We start from the raw sequence: 26960 nt of genomic DNA, 5'->3' as shown, positions 1-26960 counted from the left end.
CTTTAAATCCTCATCTCTTTTTAAAATGCCTTTAAAAAAAAATCTTTAGCCTAATTAAATTTCTGATTGCTTCAATTTTCTTGATTCTTTGAGTACAGATAGACAGGTATTATGATTTTGTTTGGTTTTGTCTGGGTGGACATGGCGTTGTAACAAAACAGCTTCAACCGAGGAGGTCAACGGAAGACCCTCACCAGCAATCGGTTCCAAGATAGTAAGCAAAGAATTGCAAACTACCATGTTAAGCTTAAGCACAAAGCAAAGTTTATCGAAGCAGAGGTACACTCTCAGAGCGGGAGAGAGAGAAAGAGAGCGGGCTATGTCAGCGAAGTGAAGCAAGCCCAAAGCAAAGTTTATCAAAGCAGAGGTACACTCTCAGAGAGAGAGAGAGCGCGCGGGCTGTTTCTGCGAATTGAAAGCAGCATTCCCGTACAGGCTTAAGGGCACCTTTCAGGAGCATTTTGCAGGGAGGAGGGGTTGAGTGACAAGGGATCATTATTTGATTGACAGTCGCGAGCTATGTAACAAGTTTACTGCTGCGCATGCTCTCACCCTTGAATCGCTAAGAAACGCCCACTCGGGGGCAAAACCACATGTAGGTTTTATTATAATTATGATGAGTTTGGGTTTACTATAGGTTATACGCCTGTCTGGTCTGGGCATGCGCAGCCCGGGGATGTCCCCTCATGTTACTGTGCTCACTCTTTATCAGGATAAACTGCCCACCACACAACCATAGTTTCGCCCATTCTGGGTGTGGTCAAGGGAGAGTTCCCAGATGGCTGGGTGTGAATCGATTTCTTCTTGTCTTTCTCGCCACTGTCTCCTCTTTGCTGCTAATGACTACCTACCAGTTTAATTATTGTCATTAATTGTGTACATATCTTTCTCAATAGATCACCATTTTTCCCATTGACAATTGCATTAGTCATCAATTGTTAGGCTTCACCTTTCAAATGTTCATTTTGCAATTATATTTATTGGGCATGTTAAATATTGTGCATTTGTAAAACACATTTCCCATATTGAAATAAAGTAGGTTTGGCTCAGAACACCTTCGTTTTGTTTATTATGCTGACATTTTGAATCTGTAACTAGGTTTAATTTTAGCTTTATAATACTCCTTCTCAGGTTCACTGTCATTCATTCTATAGATGAATGTCTTAGTTGGAATATTTGTATGAGACATATTCAGATGGAAGTTTAAACATGAGACAGGTTGAGGATGGAAACTGTAAAGTATATTTTATAACAGATTAAATATGAGTATGGAGGAAACATAGAAATCCAGCAGTATAATTTATATATTTATGGATGATCCTTTCAGTTTTTCATTAATTTTGCTACAAGTAATTATACATGTTAATTCCCAAAGTTATGAAAAATAGATTTTACTTAAATACAGTGACTGTTTCACTGAATTCCCTTTTGTTGCTTTGGATTGTTTACCTGAGTGGAATCTATATTGATTGCATTTCTCGTTACTATGTTGGTAGAGACTTAGAAGGAAAAACAGATGAATTTGGGATTAAAAAAAGAAACTAAATTGCCTTTGCATAGCTGATTGTGGTGTTAAAAAGCGTTAACCTAACAAATATGTCTATCTCTGTGTCTCCGTATCCACTTTCTATTTCCCTGTTTCATTACACCTTCAACCCAGAAAAGAGGCAAAGTCCACCTAAGTGAGGAGATTCCTGACCCTGATTGGATCATGTTTATCAAGGTACAGTTCTCTGTGTTGAAAAGTCAAGGGCTTTCTTTTGTCCCTTCGAATTTATGCTTCTTAAGCAATGATATAAAATATAAGGCTATTCCTGGATCTATATGGTAAATTAGTATTCTTGCTTACTTCCTTTTTTTTTCTTCTACAAGATATTACGTACTTTGATAGTCTATTCACTTTGGGTTCGTGACCAACTGAAAATTAGAGAGTATTAGAAATTAGGAATATGTCAACTCTTAGAGGAAAACATAGGCAGAAACTCTCTGGCATAAACTGTAGCAAGATCTTTTTTGGTCTACCTCCCAGAGTAATAAAAATAAAAACAAACAAAAAAAACAAACAAGACATAATAAAACTTAAAAGCCTTTGCACAACAAAGGGAACCATAAACAAACAAAAAGACAGCCCACAGAATGGGAGAAAATATTTGCAAATGAAGCAACTGACAAGGAATTAATCTTCAAAACATACAAACAGCTCATGCAGCTCAATATCAAAAAAACAAACAACACAATCAAAAAATGGGTGGAAGATCTAAATAGATGTTTCTCCAAAGAAGACATACAGATGGCCAAGAGGCACATGAAAAGATGCTCAACATCACTAATTATTAGAAAAATTCAAATCAAAACTACAGTGAGGTATCACCTCACACCAGTCAGAATGGCCATCATCAAAAAGTCTGCAAACAATAAATGCTAGAGAGGGTGTGGAGAAAAGGGAACCCTCCTACACTGCTGGTGGGAATGTAAATCGGTATAGCCACTTCGGAGAACAGTATGGAGGTTCCTTAGAAAACTAAAAATAGAGCTACCATATGATCCATCAGTCCCACCCCTGGGCATATATCTGGAGAAAACCATAATTCGAAAAGATACATGCACCCCAATGTTCATTGCAGCACTATTTACAATAGCCAGGACATGGAAGCAACCTAATGTCCATCAACAGAGGAATGGATAAAGAAGAGGTGGCACATATATACAATGGAATATTACTCAACCATAAAAAAGAACAAAATAATGCCATTTGCAGCAACATGGATGGACCTAGAGACTGTCACACTGAGTGAAGTAAGTCGGACAGAGAAAGACAAATATCATATGATATTGCTTACATGTGGAATTTAAAAAAAATGGTACAAATGAACTTATTTACAAAACTGAAATAGAGTCACAGGTATAGAAAACAAACTTATGGTTACCAAGGGGGAAAAGGGGGGAGGGATAAATTGGGATTGACATATACACTCTACTGTATTTAAAATAGATAACTAATAAGAACCTACTGTATAGCACAGGGAACTCTACTCAATACTCTGTAATGACCTGTATGGAAAAAGAATCTTAAAAAAGAGTGGATATATGTATATGTATAACTGATTCACTTTGCTGTACAGTAGAAACTAACACAACATTGTAAATCAACTTTACTCCAATAAAAATTAATTTAAAAAAAAGGAATATGTCAAGGTCTTGGCTGAAATTTTTGCAGAGCTTAGCACTGACACCTGCAGAAAGATATGAGATATATACCTTCTAGATAATAATTCAATATTTCATGTTCCTTCAAGCATCTTACAGAAGAACAGGTGATAGTTCAGGAAGAATTCCTGTATTTCTTATCATTTTTGTCAAATTCATATTGAAACCCTATCCTTATCAAATATATCTGTACTGTCAGAGCAGAAAAACGAATATGTGACAGGACAAGAATCTGGAGATTCGAGTATCATTTTGGTATAAATAGCTCTAGAATTGGTAACATACTTTCCCTAATAATTGGAAATTTCCATTATGCCACAGACACTAGCAAGAAACGGGTTAACTCTTGGAGTTAGAAAAGATCACCTGGATAACAAAAGTAGAGAGCAGCTATTTTTTTTTTAAATACTGTTCTTGCACTCAGAGGATCATTTTGTCACCACACCATGCAGAAGAGGCCACTGCACTTCTTAGGAGTAGGATTCCATCATGTGGTAGATAGTTGCCACATCTTGCTTTCTCAAAATTGAAACTACGTTTTTAGCAAGTCCTCCATGTTGTAAGTCTGGTGAAATCTCTAAGGAGGGAAACTGTCTTTCTCTCCACTTGTCTTAGTTAGTTCTCAGACATGGTCCTGATGAATCATCACACCTCTCAATACTCACATCTTAGTGTAGCCCCCTCACCTATTAAATTAGTCAGGCCCTGTGATTCACTTTAAATGTGGCAGAGGCAACCTTGTGCCAGTTGCACAGTTTGCCTTATGAAGCCATAATAGTTTCCACTTTTCACTCCTGGAAACCCTGAGTTATTATATAAAAATTAAGAAACACTACTGGGAGAACACATGGCAAGGCCCCAGAAAGAGGCCATCTGGACACAGCAAAGCTGCACTGAGACTGGGACTCAGGAATTCAGTGTCTTACTGAGCCCCAAAACCAGCCTTCCCCAGCAACACAAGATACATACACGAAGCCATCTTGGAGCAACCATCTGACCTTAGTTACATAAGAGACTCCAAACAGAAGGGCATAAGGACACCCAGTTGGGCCCCAGTCAAACAACAGAATTATAAGGAATAATGTAATTATGGTTTTTATTAAGCCACTAAGTTCTAGAAAAGTAGGTAACACAATAATAGATCACCAAAAAACTACAGGCTGGCAACTAAGGCCTAGGTACATGACCAATCTTGGCCAGTTGTTTGCTGTCACTGGGAGAAACCTGTCCTTGTTTAACTGGGTTAATTGAAAGTGACAGCACTGAAAATTCAATTCATATTTAGGTATGGGACTTCAGTATCCCACAAAAAACACTGGCAAAGGAAATATTTTTATTATTACTTGGAGACACCTGGAATGTTGTAACATGCAGTGCAGTGAAAGCAGGTTTTTGCAGGAAGCTTTTTTTATTTTCACTTAAAGGACGGTAGAAATGCAAGAGCTTTGTGGGTATACTGGCTACTTCATTAAGTGAATTAACAAACAAACCTGAAAGCACAAAGTTTTCCCACCAAGAGAATTATAGTATTTAGATAAAAATACTGGGAGTGGGGATCTGGAAAATGTGTGGTACTAGATACCATATTAACAGATCCTGAGGGTGGTCCACTAAAAAGTAAAGAACATGAATATACATGAAAAAACTTATTTAAATATGTACAAGCAACTAGATACAGTGTGGTAGGTCTAGCAGCTTTGAATGGTTTTAATTATTTCTTAGGCTAATTGACTAAGACCTGGCCTCAATAGCTATACATAATAAATTAAGTGGCAATGCTGGAAATTCTTTAGTACAATTTAGATGAAGAAACTGTAAGCCTTTTGGGGATTTTACTTCTTGAGTGACATTTACTTGTTATATATAGCCAATATTACTACTCAAAAGATATTTCTGCTGATAAAGTTCAGAGGCTAGAGGAGCCTAAGGAAACATGACAAGGCGATGTAATGAGGTATACTCATTGGCATCCTGGAACAGAAATAAAAAAGGATATAAATAAAAACTAGTGATATACAAATAAATTAAGGACTCTAATAATAATGATGCATCAATATTGGTTCATTAGTTGTTATAAACGTACCATAGTAATGTAAGATATTAACAATAAGGGAAACTGGGTATAGGGTATTGCAAAAAGCAAGGCTAGATTTTCTTGAAGAGAACCATACAAATATTAGATGTATATCTTCCTTTTAGCTTTCTCTCAAGGGAATTTCAGTCCATGGTAGCTTTGCACTAAAACAAAAGGATCTGACCTGGCCATAGAATTATAGGACATTATTTGTGAAGTGACGTTAATACCTGTGGACTCAATAAGTCACCTGATATATTGGTGAGAGGTGGGGTTTATAGTGGACTGATTACATAGACGGTTTTGACATGAATATGTCCCAAAGAAAGCCTAGGGAAAAAAAAGACTGCATCTTGTGCTTACTTTCTTTGTAATTGAGTTTATACTCAGAATAGTGATGCTTACCAATTGGCAAAACCACTACGTTGGATCACTGAATAAATGGGCAATGTATATTTAGATAAGCACATCCAAATAGATGACTTTAAGCTACTGGAGATCTCCCACTCCATCTTAAGAATGTATCCAAAGGCATCTCCTGCTAGGAATCAAAGTTAAAATCCTGCACTACCAAAAATAAAACAAAACAATACCTCACCACAGAAATAACAGTTACACAAGCAGTAGTGGATGAATACAAAAATATAAAAGAACATGGAAAATTTGCAGGTAAGGAAAACTAGTCCCACCTTCTAATCTCTACAAATGTTGCTCCCAAGCAGGTGAAAATTGTCAAAAATATCAATATTGATTGAAAGAATTTTTTGTAAAAAAAGTAAGAATGGTCTCAAAACAGATATAAAAGACTCCTGATTGACAACAGAAGAGGGTGAAAAATAAGCTAACAAAGTTCAAGAAATATATAGAAGAGAAGTGGAAATGATTATAGAAAATGACCCCATGTAAGAGGCAATACATAGGAAAACAGACACTGCTGAAAATAGAGTAACATAAAAACTAAAACTGAGAAACACAATATTCTATTTTTTAAAGATCAGAACTTAAAAATAATTGAGATTATAAATTGACCAGGGTCTATATGTTTATCTAAAATAGACCAGAGTCAATTTATAAGAAATTGGCATATATGATGATATATCATATATAATTATGATATATGATATCATTATTATAATAATTATAAAGCAAAATTTTTAAATCTAATATTTGGACACAGTGACTGTATTTTCAGTTGGCCAGAGCCTTGGATTATGTGGGAAGTCCCTAAAGCAGTAAGTGAGTTAACATTGAAGTAAGAAGGGACAGATCTTACTCAGGGGGAAACCACTTGAAACTGTTTGGAAGATGCACTCATGGTCCTAAATGCATGTCCTGTATCCAATATCTCAAACTCAGATTGCTCAAGATGGTAATCTCTGGATTGATAACAACTCTCTAGTAACTGTTATCATCAGACCATATTATTTGACTACAAAACAGTTGAGAAATCAATAAGTAAAACAAAAACATGAAAACTTTAAAAATTTAAGAATACATCAACTTTTAAAATTAATAAAAGTAATTTTAATAATTCATGAGACAATTAGATCATAATGAAGACCTGAACACCCACAGAAAATAATAATGTAATTCTAGATAACAAAATGTCTAGAATTAAGTCAAAACACATTCATGGATATTGATAGCCTTACATTCTGCATCAGACAGGGTAACAATAATAAGTTCAACATCAAATTTATAAATTAGAAAAAAAATAAACCTAAATCACTTGAAAGGGAAGATTTAAAGTTAAAAATAGCAATTAGTAAATAAAGAAAAGAACTTTTAAAATGGTGAAGTTAAAGCTACTCTAACCTATTTTGTACAGAATAATAGACATATAGAAAAAAATACTGAAAGCACAAACAATTCATAAATGTAAAGGGAATACAATGACATTTACATCAGCAATGAACATATCAGAGAAAAATTATAAACTACTATAAACTTACAGATTTGAAAACTTATTTGAAATCATCAATTTAGACAAATTCCTAGAAAAATATTACTTACTAAAATTAGCCCAGGGCATTAGTTAAGCTTGAATATTTGGGGGAAATTTTAAAAAATTAAATCAACAATAATAACTTTTATAAAACCAAAACACTTAAGGAAGATAGTATTATGAACATATTTTATAATATAATAATTCTGGCCAATTTTTTTCTATTCTGTAAAGTGGGTAATGCAAAGCACCTGTGAACAATTCACAGAATGTAAAAAGATAAATGGTTCTATTTTTGACTTTCTGGAATAGGCAAAACTAATCTGCAGTGAAAAAAATTGGATTAGTGGTTGCCTTTGAGGAAATAGGGTCAAGGAGCCTGGGAAAGAGATTGAAGGAACTTTCCAAGGAAATGGTAATGATTTATCATGATAGAAGTTTCAATTATATAATATATGCATTTCTCAAACCTCTCATGAAGAGTATACCCAAGATTTGTACATATCTCTGTGTATAAAGTTTACCTAAAAACAGATGAAAAAACATGTAAACAAATATTGAATTCTAGTTACTTTTGTGCATGCTGAACTCTTTAGGGTTGAAATGGATTATGTCTGCACCTTCATTTGAAATGCATCAGAAAACTGAGATAGATTGACAAATGAACAGAAGTATTAGTGGACAGATAGACAGATGATAAAATTATATGTTCATTCTAGAATCAAGGAGCTACATATATAGGTGCATTATTTCACCTTCTCTGTATGGTTACAGTTTTTCATAAGAAAATATTTTAAAACTGTAATGACATATGTTTTATTTATTCGTATGGGTTTTTCCCCCCTCTCTCCCATCAGAGAAATGTATCACCTTAACTCGCTTTCTTAGGCATTAATAACATTATCTAGTTAATCTACTGGTAGATTTATCTTCTTAATTTGTAACACTTTTCCCTTCTCCTTCCTCTCTTCCATTTTGAATGAAGTTGGAAAAATAAGGCAAGATTGATAGAATAAATATAGTAAGCAGTTAACGTAAGTGTGTAAAAATCAGACAGGAAACCGTCCATAGTAGAGGTGAAAGCGCATATTTGGTCCAGGAGTTTGTGAAAAGCAAAATGAAATGAGTCCCAGTGAAACCTAGCGTGAGGCTTAGTAGACCTGGTGTTTATTTTTTCATTAGAGATTGGAAGAACACACTCCTGGGAATAGAGTGTTTTAAAGGAAGGTCCTTGTTTTCATGTTAATTAAAAATCAGAACTAACCTCAGACTGAGTAAAGAAATAGCAATTGCTTTTTTAACATGGGCAAAGCACCAGAAAGAGCTTCATGGCATTTAATTGCTATGTGTGAACTTGAAGTTAATAGTATTTCACTCTAATAATTTATCACTCTGTACTAAAAAAGCCTCATAAGCATTTATTGCCTGCTGGGCTTGGGTATCCAAATGATTCTCTGGGTCACAAATTTTGGTTATGATTTTGTGTTTTCTTTATTAACTGTAAATAAAATAATAAAACACATTTTTCTAAACATGATGGTTCAAACTTATATAAACAAGTCCTTTCCAAAATTGTAAATAAATCAATTTTGTCTACTTAAAATTTTTATTTCTTTTCATACAGAAACCTTTATTTTGCCATTGAAATTATAGAATCCATTGCAATGCATTTTCAAATAGGGATCAAAAAATAATTTAAATATATCCTTTTCTGAGAATAATGTGGCTGCATTGCAAACTTTGAAAAAAATAAAAATAAAACTTTAATATAAAAGTATTTTGTTATATCTTTTTTCAAATAATTTGTAAGAATCATATAAGTAAACTGTGTAGAGGACAAATCCAATAAATTTCCAATCTAAAACCAGAATGTTTTACAGAACTTTGATTTAATGCATGGTAGTCTACTAAATATTTTAGATTAAGAATCATATATTTTAAAAATTATTACAAAAAGTAAAGCAATCTGAAAGATTTTAAAAAATATTACAGACTCATAAAATTTTCTTTTTTTTTTTTGAAAAATAAAATTTATTATGTATTCATTATAAAAGTAATATGTGCTCATTATAGAAAAAGTTAAAACATAGAGAAAAGTAATGATGAAAATAAAAATCAAGTATAATACTACCATCCAAAAATAACCACAGTTTACAGTTTGATGTTGGTTCTTCTATTCTTATCTTCATATTTGTAGTTACTAAATTGGTATTATACTCTATACACATTTTTTTTCCACTTGTTCTGTGTCATTAACTGGTCTTCAGAACCTTGATATTAATAATTACAGACTATTCCATTATGTAGCTATACTATTGTTTATTTAACTACTCATTTATTATTAGATATTTATAGAGGGAGGGGTTCCCTAAGGTTTGTCTCTAAAAATAAATGACAGTCATGTTTGTTTTGGGAATCCCAAACCCCCTGGCATTCAAAGCCCTTCACAATTTAACTCCACCCTGTCTTTCCATCCTCAGCTGCCTAAGTCTCCGGTGCAGGGCAGATGTTTAGCCTGTGTGCACGGATGGAGCTGTCCTGTTTGTAAAAATACTAAAATACTTCAGCAGAGGGTTAAATTGCTAGGAAGCCATCTCCGACTGCTGTCCTGAGCAGCAAAATGCTTATACCTCTAGATTAAGGGAGGAAGGCATTGGGTGAATGAATAAAATCACTTCTAGGGTCCTGTTGTCTGTTCCAGAAACAAAACAAGAGAATTTCAAAGCAACAAACTAAAGTAGAGTCTATAAAATATATTTCAGAAACAATAACTGACTTTCAGACTAGAGGTTTATAAAATTAGACATTTTTACAGATGCCATCTTTGCTGAAGTATTAATTATAAAAACCATATGGAAAACATGTATTAAAAACTGGTTTGCCCTTATGTATAGCACTTAAAACAGTATAAACTCCTAAATTTAAGACTTCAGTTTTAAAGGCCAAGGTACTAAAATGTGACTATGCTTTGATACAGCAAAATTTGCATAAGGATAACTTTATTGAGCTTTATTGAAGAACTAATGAAATTTGAAGTTTCTATGCCCCAAAATATGATTATGTTACGAATGCTAAAATAAAAAATTATTATCATTTTAAGTAATAACATAATTGCTGTATCAATTTATACAAAATCAAAGAAAATTTAAAAATAAAAAAAATTACAAAGCCCCAAGGGCTAGGGAGAAATCTTATAATAGTGAAATAGTCTACAGATTCCAACAGTGTTCCATTCCGAGAGACAGTGCATAAAAATAGAGAATAAAAAAATTATAATACCCTACAGCATGCATGTCTCTTCAACAAAATATGCCTAAATTATTGAAATTCAATTTTTATAATACAATTTTTCCGTATGCAATGTAGGTCAAATTTTACCAGTGTGGTAACATTTTTATACCCTGATCCAAATTTAAAATTAATAAAAGATCTACAACCCAGAAGAATATGGGCTCAATATATGCACAATAGCTCACAGAGAAATATACACAATTGCCTTTTAAATGAATGAAAGTATGTTCAGATTTCTTATAAAACTGAGACTGTAAATCAAAATTACAGTGAGATATATTTTCACACTTTACAGGTTGAAAAAATCTGTAATTTTAAAACCCTTCTGTTGTGAAGAAAGAGCCAATTATTGTTGAAAATACAAAATGGTACAATTTCTATGGAAAAAAATTGTAACACCTTTGACTTTCAATTTTGGGATTTTTAGAAAACAATTCCTGAAGTAAAGATAAGTGCTCATTCTTATTTGGTGAGGACAAACCCAAGACACTGAGAATGAGGACAAAAAAGGGGAAAAATAGAGAAAGAAGGAGATCTGTTGGATGCTGGGATAGACTCTCCCTGCACAGAAGAGCAAGGTATTCTAGGCTATTCAGCCAAGTAAGATGTTATCAAACAATTTGATTCATAATCTATACCTCAGATCAGTTCACAGGTGGTAGAAAAGAGAAGGGATTTATTAACCGAGTTCTTTCCTCTCTCCTAATTCTCATGGTCAAGATTCATCTTATGGACTGACAGCTTTACTGCGATTTAAAGTCTTATTGTTTGGCTCCTCTCCTTACCAGGCAGGAAGTCAGTTTCCATCTCCTTTATTGTTTCCTTTGGAAAACAAAGACTCTGGGCATTGGTTGGTCATCTGGCTGCACCTGAGAAGCAGGGTTCAGCACCAGTGGGCAAGCAGAGTCCATCAGCTGTGAAATCACCTGAGGCACAGTAGGCAGCTGAGGGTTTACTGGAGGGACCTCGGCAATCTGAAGAGGCTGATAATATGTACTGTTTGTACCACTCAGATCCGATTGTTTGTCTGCATTATAACAAGCTTCCACAGTACAACTTAGTGTCACTAGTTTTTGTCAGTACAAAATATACTCAATTTTCCTAAGAGGATAGATCACAGAGTCTCTTTCAAGGTGGTTCTAAGTCACAATCCCCTGTAAAATTTAAGGATACAGAAAAACAAAAGCACAGTCCCTGCTGACTCAGCTGGTCTCAAGGTTACGTAACAGATACGTATCATCTTTCTTCCGCCAAACCGTTCTAAATATCCCTCACCTCCTGCCAACGCTGTGACTGGTTTAGTTTGCTTACCTGTTGGAGAGACTGAGGTCTTCAATCTCCAAAGTGTCTGAACTTTTTAATTCCTGCTAGTGTCTGGATTTTTATAGTGCCCAGGGACAGTTACTACTTGACTGGGAGACACAAAAAGACATCTAAGTAAATTCTCTGGATTCCAGAGTGGTCCTTCTTACCCTCATTATGTGGTAGTAACCTTAGTTTCTCGTGGTAATGAGGATTGATTGTTTTAGCAAGTAATTTTTTTTTCCTTTGCTTATCCACTATCATGAGGAACCCAAAGTAGCAGAGTACCGCACATATTCCAGATCAATGAATCACTTGCCAGTCCTCTTATGAGGTGTTGCCTCCCCTCCATGAACAGTTTTTGTAACCCAACAGACCCAAGTTCTTAAGAATGGAGAGCACAAATGCCAGACATGGAAAACTGAGTTTGACAGTGAGATAAGCTAATCATTCTTACACTCTTTGGTCTAGAAAACCATGTGTAATAGCAGTTGGAGACACAATCTAATTTATTGTTTGTTTTAGTTCAGTGCATCTATCTCATTCTATATAAAAGACTGCACATGTTTCAACTCCTTAAGATACTCTTCATCTGAGTCTTCCTCTATCTAGCCAAATGTTTCCCTATTGGTATGCATTGAAAGTTAACTCTATAGTTAGAAGTCTATTGTTACTGCTCCTTTAATATAAAATTTTCTTTTGTTCTGAGAAAATTGTATAGCATACCATGCTGGTATTTAAGGCATTTTGTAGGACTCCAGATTTTAGTGTTGGTAAACTATATATATATGTATATATATACACACACACACACACACACACACACACACACACACACACACATAGGCAATGGCAATAGGTAGATCAAGCTCAGTGAAACGGAGCCTGTGTGCTTGAACCCACGCAGACCCCTTGCCCACTTACCCGAAACACTCTATCTTTGGCTTGTAGAGCACGCACAGGTATAGGCAAGAAGAGAGGCTGGCTTGCTGGTTTAACCCTGCTTGGTGTGTGCAGCCTCTGCAGGGCATACTCTCTAGTGGGCTTAGACTTGAGCCATAAAGATCATCACTCATTATATACACCCTGAGAGCTCTATCCATGTATCTTTTCCCCACAACTCCTTGGTTGTAGCTAGATCACTCTTGATGAGAGGAAGTCCATATGGTTTACTCCTACCATTTGCTTCTTGGAATTTTGAGAAGTGATGTTTTGGCATCTGTTTTGTTTTGTTTTGGTTGTGCCACTAGATGGCAATCTTGCATTTCTGCCATGCCATATGGTGCAGACACCTGGGGGTTTGATGATCCAAAATATCTTGTATAACAAACTGTGTGCAATATAATTACCATGGACAAGGATCTCATGCGATATCAGAAATTAGCTACAAAAATTCCAACATCACATATTATCACAACTCTATAACTAATTCTCAGCATAGACATAGTTTTTAAAAAATTTTCCTGCTTATATAATGTTTTAGCTATAAAATTGTATAATTGTTACAAAATTCTAATGTTTCCATTGAAAGAATTTGTAACATGATGGTGATATAAAGGTTCAATTTGAATTAACTTTTATGAGTTTTGAGTCAATAATATTTCTAAAGTTGAGGTTTGCTAACTGCTTTTGAGTACCTGTCATATACTCCTAATGAATATCTTCATGGTTATAAGACATAAATCAATTACATTTTAGTAAAGGGATGTTTTCATTTTGATTATAATGTATCACCACATGTAGTAGATTAAATTATTGTTCTTAATTTCAATCCACTGCAGTAATATTCTGCACTGATTATGGCATCCTAGTGAATGGGATTTTATTTGCTGCCTTTGAAATTAATATTTTTCCAAAACACACACTTACATATGTGTGTGTATGTGTATATAAATATATATACACACATATAAAAAAATCTTAAGATTTTAAGACTTTATTTTTTAGAGCAGGTTTAGATTCACCAGAGTGGTACATTTGTTACAGTTGATGAACCTACATTAATACATCTCTATCACCCAAAGTCCATAGTTTACATTAGGGTTTACTCTTGGTGTTGTACATTCTATGGATTTGGACAAATGTGTAATTAATGACATGTATTCATCATTATAACATTATGAACACTGTTTTCACCGCTCTGAAAATCCTCTGTGCTCCACTTATTCATCTCTCTCTCCCCTCACACCCTGGGAACCACTAAACTTTTTACTGTCTCCAATGTTTTGCCTTTGCCAGTATGTTATATAGTTGGAATCATACAGTATGTAACCTTTTCAGAATGACTTCTTTCTTAATAATATTCATTTAAATTTCCTCTGTCTTCCAGTGGTTGGATAGTGCCTTTTTCAGTGCTGAGTAATATTCTAATGGGTGGATGTATCACAGTTTATTTATCTATTCACCTATTGAAGAGCACCTTCATTGCTTTCAAATTTTGATAATTAAGAATAAAGCTGTTATAAACATTCATATGCAGATTTTTGTAAGGATATAAGTTTTTAACTTTTGGAGTTATTGCTGGATTGTATGGTAAGAGTGTGTTTATTTTGTAAGAATTGTCTTCCAAAGTAGCTGTACAATTTTACATTCCCATGAGCAATAAATGAGAGTTCCTATTGCTCCATATTCTAACCAGCATTTGGTGTTGTCAGTGTTTGGGATTTTTGGTTATTCTAATAGATGTATAACGTTATCTCATTGTTGACTTAATTTGCATTTTCATGATGACGTGTGATGTGGAACCCCTTAGATATTTTTATAATGCAATCAAATATAACAGAAATGTGATTTCAGTGGTTTACTAAAAAGAATCTTCGTAGGAAAAAATTGTAAATGTCTTAAAACACATGAGCTTTAATGGGTTCATGGAATGGCTCTCAGACCTAAACTCACCCACAAATAATACACGATATTCACAAAACAAACTCAAAATCACTGGGCAGCCCTGGCAGCTTATAAGAAAGGGTGGACCCCTTTCTTTTAAGAAAAGACCTATATAAATTTATATGCCAGCTTAATTAAAATCAAATTACCTAATTTGTTTTTTAAGCCAAAAACTGGTACTTATTAGATGATTTCAGTCATAAAAAGTTATAAAAAGTACTGGAGTATGTTTACTATATTTCTCTAAGCGTAAAAATACTGTTCTTTTAAATTTTAACATTGTGAACATAAATATCAATTACAGCATAAGCTTTAGCACATAAAGAATTACTTTTAGCTTGCCATCTAATTTATCTATATGAAATAAAAAATTATCTGATGATACCAGAAAAATAAAAATACCTATACTTAACTCATCATGATATTGATAAAAAGTAATGATGTTAAACAGAAATAAATGAATTTAATATTACACACCACACAAAATTTTACATTCATTAGTGTTAATAATTTTATAACTTAGAGTTGTACCATAAATACTAGAACCGAAATCTTTGACTGTCAAGTTTTAAATTATATTTGTTATTCACATGGTTTCAAGTCAAAATATTACAAATACTTGAGTGATTTGCATTTGACCAGTATAGGAATGCACATAAGTCTTTCTAAGGAAATAAATTAAAAATTAATTTATAGCAATTCAAAGTAGAGACCACATAAAATCAAAATGAGCCCAGAAACACTGCTGATCCAAAATGATAGATTATAATACATCCACCTGACAGTGCAGAAACCAAGCCATCATGAGTAAATATAAGAAGAGCCTTGAACAGCTTAATAAATTCCTGTAAATCACTGCCTCAACTCCATTTACTGTGTCAGCAGCAACAAAGATACACACATTGGTAAATATGATGGAACTTAAATTCTGATGATGAGGAAAAGATTGAATCAGATTAGCAACCATAGTACATAGACTTCTTTGTGAAAAATTTTGGAGCCATACTTATGTATAGAAATAATTATTTCTTCTCTTTATAATATGTGTGTAAATTTTGACATTCAGATGTTTATTATTTTGAAAATATTTTCATCAGAATGTCTAACTATGTGTGTGCGTGTGTGTGTGTGTGTGTGTGTGTGTGTCCAATCTGTCAAGAACTTAAATGTTCATTCACATATGAGTCTGAAAACCAAATTTCTAATTAGTTTAAATGCCCAGGGATTGTGAACCTAAAATAGTGTTGAGCAGTGAGGAAGACTACAATAAAACGTGTGAATTTGTGGAATAAAAGTTTGAATTAGTGACAATAAGTTAATAAATATATAAAAGAAATTATTTTTCAGACACTTTCAACTCTAATTTTTTTTTTTTTAAATTTTATAGCTACTTTTATTTTTATTTATTTATTTATTTTTGGCTGTGCTGGGTCTTCGGTTCGTGCGAGGGCTTTCTCTAGTTGCGGCAAGTGGGGGCCACTCTTCATCGCGGTGCGGGGACCGCTCTTCATCGCGGTGCGCGGGCCTTTCACTATCGCGGCCCCTCCCGTTGCAGGGCACAGGCTCCAGACGCGCAGGCTCAGTAGTTGTGGCTCACGGGCCCAGCTGCTCCGTGGCATGTGGGATCTTCCCAGACCAGGGCTCGAACCCGTGTCCCCTGCATTAGCAGGCAGATTCTCAACCGCTGCACCACCAGGGAAGCCCTCAACTCTAATTTTTAAAGCTTGTGTAATTCAGAAATTTTGAAAACTATATTAATACACAATTACTTAGTTTTGCTTCCTTTTTTTCCCCTCTTTTTAAGCCCATTGATTTAAACGGCCTTCTCAGAGATTCTAGACATAGAAGTAAGGTGGCACCCAGGTCTCCTCCTCATCCTTATTTTAACCAGAATGTCTTCCTAAAATACTCCATTTGAGGAAATCCCTAAACTATTTAATTTTAAAAGCTGTTTTTCCCTTTCAGCGCTAAAAAGAAATGAGCTATCAAGCCATGAGGATACATGAAGTAATCTTACATGCACATTACTAAGTGAAAGAAGCCACTCTAAAAAGGCTACCTACGGTATGATCCAACTCTGTGACACACTGGACAGGCAAAACTATGGAGACAGTAAAAAGATCAGTGATTGCCAGGGCCTGGGGAGAAGGGAAGGATGAATAGGTGGAGGACAGAGGATTTTAGAGTAGTGAAAATAGTCTGTACCATAGTATAATGATGGACACATATCATTATACCTTTGTCCTAACCCATAGAATGTACAGCAGCAAGAGTGAAAGGTAATGTAAACTATGGACTTTGAGTGATAATGATGTGCCAAGGTAGAGTCATCAGTTGTAACAAATGTATAAATCTGGTGGGGAATGTTGATAATGTGAGAAGCTATACATGAGTGAGGGTAGGGGTGGTTAGGAATCCTGTGCTTTCCCCTCAGTTTTGTTGTGAACATAATACTGGTAAAAAAGAAACTCTATTAAAATAATAATACTGTACAGAAATTTTCCTTTATTTAAAAAAGAGTTTCTATTAGATTTTGAATTTGCTTTTAATGTATTCATTTCTCAGTTTAGTGTTTCTCTATTCTGGATAGCTCTCTGTTCTTTTTTGCAGTAAATGTCAATATTGAAGATGAGGTATAATTTTTGTCATCTTTATATTTCATACTTCAGTAGATTTTTTAAAAAATAAGTATTTACTTCCTGCAATTCTCTGGCATAATGTATTCTTTCACTTGTAATGTTCACTTTAGTAACAGATTGTTTGTATGTTTATTTTTCCTTTTTTATCCTACATTAAGGTAAATGTTTCAAACTTTTTATTTAGTCTTCAGACATAATTCACACATTTCTCTTAGCTCTTCTCACTGTACACCACAGACATAATTTACATGATATCTTTAGCTTTCCTCATTGTATACCTGGATGAATTTCAGGTTTTTTTAAAAAAAATCAGGTTTAGATATTGAGTGAAGATAGATATGCCCATCTCAGACCAATATCTCATGTTCATCATAAATGTTAGTATTCTTCAGACCTCAATCATCAGTCACCTTATCTTTTCAACTTTTTTTTTTTTTTTTGGTCCTCCCAGGCTGATTTCATCCACATAATTTTTGTTTCAACAGTACCCATAAGCTGATAAAATGTACACATATATTTCTATTTAATTCCTTTTAGTTTTTCCTGAGTTCTAAACCACATATAATTGCCTAAATATATCTCAATTTGGATGTCTCTTGAGCAAGCCAACAATTTCAGCATGCCAAAATATTAGCTCATTTTCCATCTACATAAGAACTTCTTTTCATTTAATCAATATTTATCAGTCTGCTCCTTTACCCTCCTTCTAAATACAAACTGGTTTATCAGTTATCACTTCTTAATGAAAATTTGACAAATTCCTGACTTTGCCTTGGATCTTTTGACTATTCAAATCATTTCCAAAATTCTGGAAACTGGGGTTTCTAAGTCACAATAATTTTTCTGTTGTTAACATTCTTTTCTAAAGCAAATAATATTCTCTTTGATATAGTTTGATTTTCCTCGATTCACTCTAGAAGTCTCTGTCTCCCATCAATTTACTTTCTCTCTAAACCTTCCTTAACTATATCTTCACCAAGAGCTCCTACTACATGAAATAAATTCATGTTCTTCTAGAGCCATTTCCTCTTATGCCTCAACATCTGTAAATGGCACAGTTTCTGACATTTCTTTACATTTACCCCAAATTAAACTCTTCATCCTCTTGGAAGTATTTTCTAAATCTTATCTTTCTTTCCTATATCTGGAGAGAGAGAGATATATATTATACACACATATAGATATGCATATATATCTGGCTATATATATACATAAATATGCATAAATTATATGCGTATATATAAATTATAATGTAGCTGATATTTACTTGTTTTCTCTGCCACTACCTGGAAGATAGATAATGTGTTTTTAAATCCTGGATTCCTAGCATTTAGCACAAGTGTGGCTGGAGACACATCATACTTTTTATAAGGGAGTTTAATAATTGAATGCTTAAATTTCTAATATATGTATGATATATAGATGATATTAACAAATAATTAGTAACTTATCTGATATTTTTTAACCTTAAAGTGAGATAAAAATGTAAAGTGCATAACTTTGTATAATTTATATTAAATCTCTTAGATGACCTCACATCTCTGCCTACAAAAACTCATCCACCAAAACCAAAAAATTATGTATAGTGTGTAGATAGTGGGTTTTGTTTCAAATTAAATATTAAAATTAATCATAATTTTATGTTGTAATAGAACAAAGCTAGACAAATGTTTTTATATTTAACTTGTCTTAAGACTCAACTATTGAGTCAATAGGATTTTTTATTTTTCTCATTTCTGGTTGCATAATGAAAAGAACATTTATGTTACTGAGTCCAAGCTCATACTACTCATGGCATGACAGGCCAATAAACTGAGAGACGAGGTGTTGAGGTAAGGAATAGCGACTTTATTTGGAAAGCCAGCAGACCAAGAAGATGGTGGACTAGTGTCCCAAAGAACTGTCTCACCAGAGTTAGAATTCAGGCTGCTTTTACACTAAAAGGGGAGGGAGTGTGGCTGGTCCTTGCAGACTTCTTGGTGCCGGCCAGGTCCTGGAGTGGATCTGATAATCCTTTGTTCTTGCAGCTGCCCATGTAGAGCTGGTCATCATGTTTCTGTAAACCTCCAACAAGACAAATGTTATTTTCTGTTCTGCCACTTTTTATCTCTATAGGAATGAAACGTTTTATGGCTTTAAAGGTCAAGCCTGGGAGGCAGAGCCTTGAGAAAGGGCTATTATGTATCCTTCAGGCTATAGGCAATATTCTTTGACTGATTGAAGAGACCAAGGTGCTGAGCCTGCATGACTAATCACAGGCAACAGAGCACAAAGGTTAGAGCTAAAGTAATAGATCCAATATGGAGTCAGGTTTGTTCTTCTCTGTTGTATTGAGACTGGAAGTTGCAACTTCTACTAATGATATAAAAGACTTCCATATAATGGACTAGTGAGCAGCTGGTTGTGATTTGACTGAATACATTTGATGTGTTTAGCAATTAAATAAACAACCAGATACCTGAACTAAGGTTGCATCAGCTGTAATTGCAGTCATCAAAGTTATGATGATGGCTGAGATCCTATATTACTTTTCTGGTTCTTAGACTGGGGAAGATAGTAGATTATCTATGATACAGGGAAGCTTGGAAGAATAAAAATATTATGCACAAAGAACAAGGTGTGAGAATTTGGGGTGGGCACACCGAATGATAGAAATCAATTGAAAATATTTTTATTCAATTATTTGTTGATTCATTCTCATTTCAGTTATTCAATAACTGTAAATTAGAAAACTATAACAGATGTTCAAGTTTAAGAAAATATCAGTGTCTTAGTGTTTATTGACCATGCATATATTCAATACATTAAAAAAACCCACTTGGAATACACTGAAAAGAAAAAACAACTTAAATATAGTCTCCTTGAGTTTAAAACATTCTTAACATATGATATTTGCATTTAGTAGTTAAAAAAAATTATAAAAATTTTATCAGGTAGTCAGATTTCTACCTCTTAAAAAGGTAGGAAACTTATTGCTGCTTTTTCTCTTCCACAGTCCAATATTTGAAGATGTCATAGGCGCCAAAAAGCAACTAATATGAGAGCTTAGTTTAACCAAAAAGAAAAAAGAAAAAGAAAGAAAGGAGGGACGGAGGAAGGAAAGAAGAAAGAAAGAGAGAGACAGGGAGGGAAAGAAGGGGGTGGGAGAGAGACAGAGGTGGGGGTGAAGGAAGGAAACAAGGAAGGAAGGAAAGAAAGTCAGATCCCATTATGAGACTCCATGATCTGTTGCTCAAAGTGTAAGAGGAAAAGCTCCCAATGATAAGAAATTAAGAGAAATATTTTAGTTACATATTTTATTTTCTCTACATTGTGCTTCTACCCCATCACTACTGCAAAGCAGAAATGCAGCAGCAACAGTATGTGATGGAGTGGAATCGTCACACCAAGCCAACTCACAAAGCATGGCAGGCGTGGGAGCTGATAAGAGACACAGGCCCACTGCTCAGCCCAAATGCATTTTCTCCTTACCTCTAGGGTACTGCAGCTCAAGAGAACTTTTGGAAAGAGCAATTCCTCTCACAGAGCACAGGGAGAGTTTATTCTTTGGTTTGTGGGTGGGAGGAAAAACAGCAAGTGGTTGAGCCAGACTATAAAATAAGAGCAGCTAAACCAAGCTAAAACCCACAAAAGTATTCTCTGCTCTGTCAGCAGCTATACTAACCAGGACCTGAGCTCTAGGCCCTCATACATAACCCACTGAGAGAGCATATAGCCCCGGAGTAATACGAGTCTAATGGTTAAAAATACCAAGGAACTCAACTGGCCTAAAAGAAACATCACAAATGAAACAACCTATAGCAAATGAAGCAGAATCATGTACCCAGGACAAGTTAGTATTGCGAACAAATTTTCATATATTCCCAGAGTTTAGAAAAATTAGAAAGTAGGATTAGAACATCCAAAAGATGAAGGAGAAAGTACTGGATAAGAAACGAAAAAAGTGAAGTCAAAGAATTACCAAAGAAGGTAATGGGTGGGTTCAATATCAGAATAGACACACAGAATAAAGGAATGAAGTGGAATAATAGTCCGAAGACCTATCCTAGAAAGTATAAGGGAGAGAAAAAGAGAGGCAATATGCATCAGAACGCTTAGGTGACTGGAGTTTAGATTTAACATTAATATATGGTAAAATATTAATGACAGAGAAGAAATAATTGAAGAAATGACTAAAAATTGCCTATACTTAGTAAAGATATTAGCCCTCAAAATGAAAGAGCTAATGTATTTCTAGTAGGTAATAATAAAACATCACTGAACCACACTACAGTGAAAATTAATAATAAAAAAATTGGAGAAAAATCACTAAGCCTCTAAAGAAAAAATAGATCATATAAAGTAAATAGAATCAGATTAAAATAAGATTAATCAACTGCAAAAATGGATATAAGATGACAGTAGACTAGTAATTTCAAAGTAATACTGGAAAACATCTTCAATTTTATATCATGCAAAATAATTATTTAAATCTGAAAATAATATAAAGATATTCTAAGTCACACAAGATCCTCTTGAAAATAGAAAAGCTTGGAGAAAATCAGTCATAAAAGAAATGCATTTACAAGAATGCAGTTGTGAGAAAAGTAAATAATTGATTCATTTTCCAGTCACAAAAGTAAAATAAAATAACAAGAATATTTATAAACACACGCACACGTTGATAATATTAAGACATTTAAAGAGTAACTTTTCAAAACCCAGCCTCTCCTCTTGATTTTTTAAAGTACCATTTTATAGAATATAGATGACTAAAAATGCTTGCCTATGCAGACTTACCTACCTGGGTGGGAGGGGGAGAGGGGGTAGCTGGAAAACATGTCTGACCATTGAGTTGAAAGGTGAGGTTTATCCAGAAAGATCCTTACTTTGCTAATAGAGTAACCCCTGCCTGATTCAAATGTTCTGTTTTCACCTGAAATGTAGGCAAATTGGGAAAATTTCGCCAGTCGTATTAAGACTAGGGAGCAACAAAGAGTTGGACTTGTGAGATGTACTCACAAGTACGACATAATTAAAATATGGCAAGTGTCTGGGTTCTGCTATTATCACTGAACTATTCTGTTTTCTTCCCTTCAGTTTTACTATTACATGATGAACATAAATTCCTCTCTGTTTATGCCACTGTAGCAGAGATTTTTAAAAATTTTCAGCTAAATGCATTTTACATTTTAAAAATATCAATGTATCTAAGCCAGAAAATAAGACAATAAATACTATTTTTTAAAAAAGATAATAAAGAGAACCATGAAATAAAATGGCAGATACACCCTCATTATAATACTTAACACAATAATAAATGTGCTTAACCCACATACCCAACAATATAGGTGAAGGTTCTATAATTAACAAACAAATATAAACAAAACCAAAAAATAACTTTTAAAACTTACAAACATGATCTGCAATTTATTTTCTATGAAACACTTTAATGGTTACATGTGGAAATATAGAATGGCAAAATATTTAGAGAACTGGAAAAAGATGCAGTAGATAAAGATGACTGCAAAGAAGAGCAACTTTAATCAAATTTAAAGCTAAATATCTTAATTGACAAAGAGGAACATTTATAGATATATTCAAACTTTCATCCAACTTTTATTTTTTCACTTCATGTAGTCCTGACTTGTTTGAAAACTTGAAGACACAGAGGCCATAATGTAAGCTACCATCCCCATTAAATTTGCATCTGATGGTATTCCTAGCTATGACTGGGTGTAATCATAATACATGGAATATTTACTTGAGCACTGGTCCCATTCCATCCAAAGGGCTTTTCTCCTGCAGTTGTCTCTTCACTCTTCATTTCTTCCCTTTCTATAAAATAATTATCCTAGAAACTCCATGAAATATTGCAGTGCATATGGTAAATGACTGAGGTAGCACTCAGAATCAATCTTTACCTCCTTCTAGTGTAAATTCCAAAACTAGAGAGGCTGAGATACTAAACATTTTATTTCCCAGAGCCCTTGTAATGAGTGTTTTGGATATCAGGTAGGTTCTACCACCTTGCTGCATCATGAGAGATTCGGAAGCAGCACTGGGATAAGAGTGTGTCTTCTAGCTCTTTTACTGTCAGGCAAGCAAAGTCATAGAAAAATTGGAGGTATTTGACAGCAAAGTGTCCACCATGTCATTAGCTTAGTCTGGAGACTAGCTTCATTGCTGTTACGTGGTGATTGCAAGAGTGGTGGTTGCTTCGTAATCGTTAAATACCAGCTACCTTGAAGTCAGTAGTTCCAATGAAGGACTTAGGATTCCCTGCATTTAGGGAGGGGACTGTCTGGGAAGAAAATTCACCCCAAATATTTCAAATGAACAACTGTAAATGGATTAATAACAGAGGTGTGGGCAGGGGTAAGGGAGCACAGAAGGGATATTGATGCGCCCAGCATTAGTTATGTCACTTGAGCTGAGGAGGCAAGGTGAATACAAAGTGTTACTGTAGCCCTGGGAGAGCTCCACCCCGGGGAAGCTCTGCTCGGCAAGAGCTGATGTCTTCTACTAGATTGATGTTGTTGTTTCAATATCTAATTACATGTCTCTTTAGTCTTAAAATCATTGTGTAGTGTTTCTATTTCCTGCCACAAAATCCTAAACCCCTAATTATAAAATTGCTGTCTTGATTCCACATCCTTACTGCATCATTTCTATGCAACTCTTTACTGCAGCTGAAAAGTTTACACACTCCCTGTCTCCATTTCTTCTCTAATTTTCTATTTGGCCCAATCCACAACGAGTCATCCCTACTCTTTCGCCCTCACCTTTCTTCAGATCAGGTTCTTGTCAAAGTCACTAGTGGCTTTCATTTGCCAGAAACAATGATGAAATTTTAGTTCTCATCTCTCTGAACCCTTGAGTAGAAACTTTCTGTAACACTCTGTTGTTTCCTCCACTCTTCATGAATTCACATAATCCATCACTGAATAACTTTCATCATCGCAATCTCTACATATCTGAGACCTTCCCGGTTGCAGTTCTCAGACCTCTTCTCTTCCTTGTCTTTGCTTGCTCTTCAGCTAATCTCATTTAGTCCCATGGTTTTAAACACAATCTCTATTCTGATGATTCACGAATTTATATCTCCAAACCTTCTTCCCCTTACATTTAAGACTTATATAGAAATGTCTCCTCAACATCTATATTTGTATATCTAATGATTATTTCAAATGTATTGGGCTTGAAGCAACTTGATCTTTCCACAACTAACCAACTTTCTAAATGGTATTTCCACATTTTCTCATGTTCAGGCAAAAATATTTGGAGTCATCCTTGATCTCTTTCTCTCTCATACTTAATAGAAAATATGCCAGGAAAGGCTGCTGGATCTATGTTTAAATTCATTCGGAGGCTCTCCACCTGTCACTATAATCACAGCTAGCAATTTGACCCAAGTAATCATAATAACTTTGCCTGGATTACCAAGACAATTTCCTATACTGTCTCCCCATGTTTTACCAATTTTACCCTTTATTCTTCATACAGAATTCAAAATGGGCCTTAAAAGCTGTAGGTTAGGTTGCGTTATTCCTCTGCAAACAAACACTCTAAACGGTTCATATCTCACTCAGAGGAGCAGCCAAGTCATTCATTCCACAGACTAAAAGCCCTACATGAACAGCCAGCTATTTCTTTTCATATTTCCCTACCTTATCCTGCCCCAGCCAGGAGGGGCTTCTTTATTTTCCTTGAATACCGAACTTGCATTTATCTCATGCACTTAGTACTTGCTATTCTCTCTGCTGGGCTATTCTCCTAGAATATGTCTGGTTCACTTCTTCACATTTTTTCTCAATATCCTATGTCAAATACCATTTTGCTTTTGATCTCCATTTCTTAAATTGCCTGTATGGTCACTTGGTATATTGTTGTTCTTGTGTGTTTGTGTGTGTGCATGTATGTATATATATATTTCTTTGATGCCTCTCCTCCAGCAGTAAAATGCAAACTCCATGAAAACAAACACTGTAATTCAGGGCTCCTGGTAGGCAGAATTCTAAGATGGCTCCCACTGATACCCACCTCTTTGTTTCCATGTCCTGTATAATCCCTTCTCATTAGTGCAAACTGGGCCTAGTGACTTGCTTGTAATGAATAGAGTGTAACAAGAGTTATGGGATGTTACTTCTGAGATTAGGTTGCAAAAGACAGTTGATTTCCACATTGCTCTCTCTCTCTGTCTTTCTGTTTCTTTCTGTCTCTGGTTCTTCTTGGGTACTTGCTCTAGTAGAGCAAACTGGAGGGACCCATATGGCAAGGAACTGAGGATGGCCTCTAGCCAATCACTAATAAGAAACTGAGAGTTTTGTTCAACAACCATTGAGGGACTGAATCCTGAATCACATGAATGTGCTTAAAATTGGATCCTTTCCTAGTGAAGTCATCAAAAGAGACCAAAGACCTGGCTGACATTTAAAAAAATTTTTTATTGGAGTATAGTTGATTTACAATGTTGTGTTAGTTTCAGGTGTACAGCAAAGTGAATCAGTTATACATATACATATATCCACTCTTTTTTAGATTCTTTTCTCATATAGGCCATTATAGAGTATCGAGTAGAGTTCCCTGTGCTATATAGCAGGTTCTTATTAGTTATCTCTTTTATATATAGTAGTGTGTATATGTCAGTCCCAATCTCGCAATCAAAGCTATTATGAGGTATCACCTCACAGTGGTCAGAATGGCCATCATCAAAAAATCTACAGACAATAAATGCTGGAGAGGGTGTGGAGAAAAGGGAACCCTCGTACACTGCTGGTGGGAATGTAAGTTGGTACAGCCACTATGGAGAACAGTATGGATTTTCCTTAAAAAAACAGAAAAAGAACTACCATGTGACCCAGCAATCCCACTCCTGGGCATATACCCAGAGAAAACCATAATTCAAAAAGATACATGCACCCCAATATTCATTGCAGCACTATTTACAATAGCCAGGACATTGAAGCAACATAAATGTCCATCAACAGAGGAATGGGTAAGGAAGATGTGGTACATATATACAATGGAATATTACTCAGCCATAAAAAAGAACAAAATAATGACATTTGCAGAAACATGGATGGACCTAGAGATTGTCATATTGAGTGAAGTAAGTCAGACACAGAAAGACAATATCATATGATATCGCTTATATGTGGAATCTAAAAAAATGGTACAAGTGAACTTATTTACACAACAGAAGTAGAGTCACAGTTGTACAGATGTAGAAAAGAAACTTATGGTTACCTGGTTGACATTCTGATTGTAGCCTGTGTGAGATTCTGAAGTAGAGGACCTGGTTAAGCCATGCTAAGACCCTTGACTCTCAGAAAATGTGAGAAAAATGTTGTTTTGCTCCAATAAATTTTGTAGTATTTGTACACAGAGCATAAATAATGAAGTGCTATATCCCCTCCGTAGAGGAAATACTCAGCAAATACTAGGAAAATCATATTAAATTGTCATTTTTAAGGTAAAAAATGTTCAAATGTCAATATTTTCATAAACTTTAACATACATTTGTTGAATGGAGTAATGAAGAACTTGCAGAAATGCAAACAGGAACATAAAAGTATAAAGTTCCTTAAAGAACTTAAATAATTTAAAGTAGTACTTAACTCATTTAAAGTAATTA

At 34.6% G+C, this 26960-nt stretch overlaps 1 protein-coding gene across 1 annotated transcript in view; it reads left to right on the top strand.

Moving 5' to 3' along the window:
- LOC309623716 (uncharacterized protein) overlaps positions 1–26960 on the top strand; it is a 451333-nt gene that overhangs the window by 53712 nt on the left and 370661 nt on the right. Inside the window, exon 4 of the transcript XR_014241492.1 lies at positions 1661–1723. The gene's annotated coding sequence lies outside the window, so the exon portion shown is untranslated. The remainder of the gene's footprint in view (positions 1–1660; positions 1724–26960) is intronic.

The sequence above is a fragment of the Balaenoptera borealis genome (assembly GCF_965194805.1).
Source record: "Balaenoptera borealis genome assembly, chromosome: 2".
In the NCBI taxonomy this organism is placed as follows: domain Eukaryota; kingdom Metazoa; phylum Chordata; class Mammalia; order Artiodactyla; family Balaenopteridae; genus Balaenoptera; species Balaenoptera borealis.
Note: the sequence above shows the minus strand (reverse complement) of the source record. Positions and strands in the feature narration are given on the sequence as shown.